Below are 6,794 nucleotides of genomic sequence, written 5' to 3'. Positions count from 1 at the left end.
GGCTGACATGTATGCTCAAATTGGTCTGGTTTTACAAGGACTCACTAAAGCACTATCCTTACATAAGCACTTTCATCTCAGTGCAGGGTCTTTGAGCTTTCATACTGGGATTACCTAAGAACAGGCTGTTCTAATAGTCAAGGATTGCCCTCTTTGTGCAGAATTTCTTCCTGTGCCTCACTTGGGGGGTTAATCCTCGAGGACTTTTACCTAAACACATTTGGCAAATAAATGTAACACATGTGTCATCCTTTGGTAAATTACAATTTGTCCATGTTTCTATAGATACCTTTTCCCACCTGATATTCACCTCTGCCCACTCTGGTTAAAAAGTAAAAGACGTTAAGAGCCACTGTTTTGCTTACATGGGGGTCCCAAAACAAATTAAGACCGATAATGGCCCCACCTATGTCAACAGAGGTTTCAATCATTTTTGTCTAGATTTTGATATCTCCCCCAAAACTAGAATTCCTTCCAACCCCCAAGGACAGGCTATCATGGAACGTGCTCATCGCACTTTAAAAGCCTATTTAGCTAAAGTAAAAAAAGGGGGATCTTGGGGGCCATCTTGGCTCCCCTCACTCTACTCTATCATTTATTCTCTATATCTTAAATTTTTTAATTGTGGATGCTTCTGACAACTCCGCAGCAGATCGCCATTGGCGGTCTGCTGTACAGCAAAAACCTCTAGTTAAATGGAAAGACCTAACCCTGGGTCTTTGGAAAGGACTAGATCCGGTTTTGGTTAGGACCCTGGGGTCTGTTTATATTTTCCCACAAGATGGTGAGTCCCCAATTTGGGTTCCAGAGTGTTGTGTGCCCTCTGTTCCTGTTGATACTCATCAGCCGCCTATAGACTCATTAGGCTTTACTGAGGAACTTGCCTGTCCTGATAAGAATAATAGACTGGACAATGGTGTCACACTCCTGGTGCATGAAGGTAAGTGGTGTGCCTTGGTTCGCAATGGTTAAGGTGAACTGGTTCTCATCCACAAGGCAGATCTCTTCGATTTCAGAAGCATAGTAGATGTCATTTAAAAACACGGATTGCCCCAAAACTTTTGTTCTCTCTGCTGAGGTTACTTGAACAGCAGTAGAACTAACCTTAATAGAGACTTTGGTATCTTTGTGAGCTAGCTTCAGAGCATTGTGGAACACCTTTAGGTCCTCCTCCAGAGCCAGTGTGGCAGCAGGGAGTTTCTGTTGTTCATGCTCTATGTGCTCAGCCAGCTTCCCAGGACAGTCTATGAAAATAAGCTGTTGGCTGCCCTTGAGGCCAGTCAGTAGCCATTCATGGTACTTGGTGTACTCCCTGATCCAGGAGTTACGGTTAGAGATATAAACTGCAGAGACATTGTCACAAGCAAAGCCAGGAAAAACAACAAACCACTTAGAGAGAAAACCTGTTTTAAAGTGATTGCTAGGCCCAGTATGGGTAAGGACCACTACATTTCATATGGTTTTGCATAATATGGCTTTAAAGTCAGCAAGACATGGTATATCAGCAAATCACCATTGATTTGGCCAGTTTTAAACCTTCGTGCAACATAATAAAAAATAGGATGATCCCTGTTGCTGGAAAGATACTGGCCAATTTTCTCCTGATTGTTCCAAAGCAGCCGATGTAAAGCAAGTACATTGTCATCACTAATGAAGGAAAGACTATGATTTACAGCATCACTTGTGGGACAATCTGATGCTATATCAAGGAAAAAATCTTCATGCCAAGTCAAAGTTGCTTTTCACAAAATCATTAAAAGGCCTCATATGTTCTTCTTTTGTGAACAGGACATGATTGGCTATGCTCTGAAGTATCTGTGACATTAACTTCAAGCCCCTTTCGATTCTAGGTGGTGGCTTTTTATCTAAAATCCCTGCCTGTCCTCATGCTGGCAGGTCTTCAGTGTCAGATAATCAGCCTCAACCATAGCCTAGGAAAGGCAGCCCTCAGGATAGTTTTGCCTGCTTGGACATTTGCTATATTCAATAACACTCCCTCGGGAGAAATGTTTAATTATCTCCTCCAGGAATGCCGCTTGAGAAGCTGTTGATCAGCCTTGGTGGTCCGTGTCCCAGGTGTCATGCCTATTCCAGTGGAACAGTCAGGAGAGAACCAACTCATCCTCACATGACATGGGAGTGACTTTGACATTACAGCGGCTGCAGTTTTTGGCTTCCCTATCTCTTAGCAGTTGCTGCAGCAGGCATGCTGGATAAACCCCCAGGGGAGGATGCCTCTACCTTAAATTCCCAAATTTATACTAATTACAATTGGGCACTTTAAATCTTAATTAACAAATGGACTTAATTGGCTATCCTAACTGAGATCAGGGTGCCTCCCTTTTGGGAGACCCCCATCTTAACGGGACTGCAACAGACAGGTATATTACTTGAGAAATGGAGTGGGTTGCTAGCCCTCGGGATTATGACCCTGGGCAACACAGTCTTTAGCCCTAGTTTGCCATATGGAAAGGCCACAAGCCCAGTGCCATTTTCTTACAAAGCAGATCATGCTTTCTTTGTCAACAGATAACCCCTCAGTGCAGGCCTGGTTGAGCCAGCAAGACAAATGAGTTATCAATGACAGGTACGTCCTGGGGGACATCTACCAATCTAAGACAGAGGGTTTGTGAGGCCTGGACAGACCCGGGCAACCTAAGCCAGATGCTCATTTTTTAAATTATATATAAAAGGGGGATTTGTTGCACCCTTCCCCCATGGGGGTCTGTTGACTGCTTGCTACTAGAGGCTTTTAGCAAAACATTTCTCATCCCCTCCTCCCAGTAAGGCCTGCATGCAAGTTCCTGTTTTTTGTCTAAAAGCTAATTCCTGTTTTTGGCCCACCCTTTGCTGGAGGGCCCTGGGAAGGTAGGCTTCTGACCTTGATGTTTTTCCACCATACCTGCCTTTGGTATATAAGGCTCCACTCTTGTAATAATAAAGGCCATTCTCCTTGCAAGAATGAGCCGCTGTCTTTGTCTTTGTTTTCATCCTTAACCCTTAGCCTCGGATCGTTGTGAAGTATGGTAGCACTGTAGCTGCGAACACACCTGCAGCTCGCTACACAAATGGACTTTGGGAGGACATTCCAGATACAGAAAGAAGGGCCTGGACCCTCCTCCAAATGTGATGGACTTTGATGACCCCCCCGGGGAAGGCCTCACTATCCTTGGGGAGTGGGTGGGTTGGGGGTCGGTGGGAAGCATGGGAGGGTGGGAGGGCAAGGGAATGGGGGGTGGATATGTAAAATAAAAACTATAACCATAAATATTTGAGGAAAGAAGACATGAAATAATGAAATTAAAGGTAGTACATGGAAAGCGATGAGCAGGGGATGGAAAATCACCCTAGACAAGCTGTCGGCAAAGGCTCCTATTTCTGTCAGATTGCCAGAAGACAAGCTTTCCACTCTAGTGTATGTGCGTGTCTCTTTGTGTGTCTGTGTGTCTGTATGTCTGTGTGTCTCTGTGTGTATGTGTTTCTGTATGTGTGTGTTTATGTACCTGTGTGTATCTGTACGTCTGTATGTATGCCTGTGAAGGTGTGTGTCTGTATGTTTCTGCATGTACATATGTGTGTGTCTGTGTATGCGTGTGTGTCTGTGTACGTGTGTGTCTGTGTGTGTATGTATGTGTACATTTACATAGGCTTATTTTAAGAAATTGGCTCGTGCAGTGTGGAGGCTGGCAACTCTAAAGTTGGGCAAGAAGGCTGGAAACTCAGGCAGGAGTTAATGCTTCAGGTCTGTGACAAAATTCCACCACCAACTCCAGTTTTGCTCTGAATTTGATGAGGCGTCCTGGCATTATCGAGGGTGAAGTTAAAGTCTTCAGAGGCTAGCCACAACTACAGAATAACCGCAGCGACATCTGGGTTAGTGTTTGACTTAAAAAGTCCAGTAGCACAGCCTAGCTTGCTGATGCAGGGAATGACAATCACAGTTCCCACAGGATTTGACGCTCAGTTCAGCTTGAAGAGTGGATATGATGGCAGTAAGCTCGCGGCTTCTGTCAGGCTGATTTCCTTTCACACACTTGTTATTAGGCCATGTGTTATTGAAGCTATAACTTTCCTCATAGATATAAATTGCCTAATTTAAACCGTGGTTCCATATGGAGGAAAAGAGATAATTTAAACCCACAGTACGGTTCAGTCAGCGGAATGAATGCCGCAATTGAGAAGCTATTTGTTCAGATTGGAAAACACTGACTGGAGCCCCGAAGTCCCACACTGACGCTTAGCAGGGCTTTCACAGTTGCTTCTGTCAGAGTCTGGAAATAACTGAGTATTGACCCGGTAGAAGAGTGTTCTCTGCCTCTCTGTCTCTCTCGCTGTCTCTCTGTCTCTGCCTCTCTGTCTGTCTCTGTGTGTCTCTCTGTCTCTGTCTCTCTGTGTGCCTCTGTCTCTCTGTGTATCTCTGTCTCTCTCTGTGTGTCTCTGTCTCTCTCTGTGTGTCTCTGTCTCTCTGTCTCTCTCTGTGTTTGTCTCTGTCTCTCTCTCTGTCTCTCTGCCTCTCTCCCTCACTCCTCCCTCCTTTCTCCCCGCCACCTCCGTCTCAAGCATGCACACACCCTGTTCCAGTTATGTCTAGAACTTCATGCATAGCATTCAGTAACTTGAATAGCACAGTCTCAAGATGCAGATGAGTCACAAGACTGCGCAGTTCCAAATGCTTGTCAAGTTAATGTACGTGAAGTAGCCTCTGTGAATCTGATCTAAGTCGGGCAAAGGTATGCTCTTATCTGACAAGAGAAGGGAGGAGTTAATCTGCTTGAAACTGGTGCTGTCTCAGTGTCTATACGTCGGTAACTATATGGAAAGACCTACCAGATGGCTCTCCTGTCTGCCTCAGAGTCTCCACCATCTGCTAAATCTATCAGCACTGGAGACACATTTCCTTCCTGTAAGCCTGGTAACTAAAAAAAAGCATTTTCGACTTTCTGAGGAAAGAAGTTTTGATAGAAGAGAGATGACAGGAACCCGAGGATAGGATATGAAATACAGTTGTCTCTAAAGATAGTCTCTACTGTGTTTACTACAAGCTCAACTGTTATTAGCACCTGGCTACCAATCTCAGGTCTAGTGCATTGTGGGATATCTTAGTGCCATTTTTTGTCTAAGCTAAAATGTAGAATATACAATGATCTGGTCTCTGAAGGAAAATTTGTAAGAGCTGCTGAAATGATTCAAACGGCGAAGCACATGCTGAGGAGGCGGGCAGCCTGAGGAAGATCCCCACGTGGTGGAAGGAGAGAACCGGCGACCTCAAGTTATTTTCTGACCACCACACACGCGTGCCATGATGTATGTGCCCACACACAAAATACAAATGCAATGCATATTTTTTCCAGAAAAGTGGTAAGAGTTGTTACACTCTGCCATCTATCTTATGACCTCACCCTGTAGTTGGACAACATGAAACAACCATGTTTAAGTCATTAAAAAGCAGGCAGTGTGGTGCGTTGATGTCCAACAGGAAAGTCTAAAGCAAGACAGACCCTGTATACAGCTGCTCTTGTTTTCTTCCTTAAAGCAATTTTCTGGAAGCGGTGGGAAAAGCAAACCCAAAGAGAGTCTACTGGTTTCCTGGTGAAGGTGGAGGTCATAGTTATAGCTAAGACGGAGTTTTACAGAGAAAGATCCAGAGGTCTGCACAGATGTGAGTTTGGCTGAATAGTGAGGTATGGAAGGACAACTGTGTAAGCAGCGTGATCTGATAGTGTCCATAGCTCACACAGGGCTGAAACCCAATCAGCTTTCTATTATTCTTCTGGAGAGAAGCCTTGCTACATGTATGAGGGATTCAGGAGACCTCAGGTAGGTCAGGCCCTAGTGGCAGGGTTAAATTAGTCTTACAAGTCTACTCTAGACATGCCTTTTAAAACACTAAAAGAAAGCCTAGAAAAGATTAAGATAATCTGTAAGTAAATGACAGAACAAAGTAAAACAATTTAAAAAATAATATAATGTGCCAAGTGGTGGTGGTGGCACGCCTTTATTCCCAGCACTCAGGAGGCAGAGGCAGGCAGATCTCTGTGAGTTTGAGGACAGCCTGGTCTACAAAGCTACACAGAGAAACCCTGTCTCAAAAAAACAAATAAACTAAAATAATAATAAAACATTTGGCCCTTGATGAAACTGAAGTCCAGCATCCCCCCAAAAAGTAATCTACAAACAAAAAACACACAAAAATGTGTCCCACCATACAGAAATATAAATTGATAGAAACAGACCCAGAAATCACAGACAATGGGGTTTGACAAGGAGCTTAAAAGAATTTTTCCAGAAACAATATAGATAAACCCAAGGACTTAAATGAATACATGAAGGTAATCTAGTGATAAATTAAAATCTTGAAGGGAATCTAAAATAAAAATTTCATAGCATAAAATAAATACAAGTTTAGATGTTATAAATAAAAGAATCAGTAAACCAGAATAAGGAAATAAAAGCTATCCAAAATAAGGTATTCTCTCTGAGAGAATAAGAATTCATCGAATATAGCCAGTGGCATGATAGCAGTTCTTGGGACTAGAATAGTTACAATTCTTTTTTTCTACTGTATCCCAGCACTCAGGATGCAAAGGCAGACCAATCTCTGTGAGTTCGAGGCCAACCTGGTCTATAATCAAATTCCAGGACAGTCAAAGCTGTCATACAGAGAAACCCTGTCTCAAAAAACAAAACAACAGCAAAAAAGATTATGGCTCCAGATGAGCAGAGAAGTTGCTACTGAGGGCATTTGTCAGTCTTCTGTCACATAAAATTCATTATTCCAATCTTGCATAAATAAA

This window comes from Mesocricetus auratus, unplaced genomic scaffold (genome assembly GCF_017639785.1).
Source record: "Mesocricetus auratus isolate SY011 unplaced genomic scaffold, BCM_Maur_2.0 Super-Scaffold_100029, whole genome shotgun sequence".
Taxonomy (NCBI): Eukaryota; Metazoa; Chordata; class Mammalia; order Rodentia; family Cricetidae; genus Mesocricetus; species Mesocricetus auratus.
Note: the sequence above shows the minus strand (reverse complement) of the source record.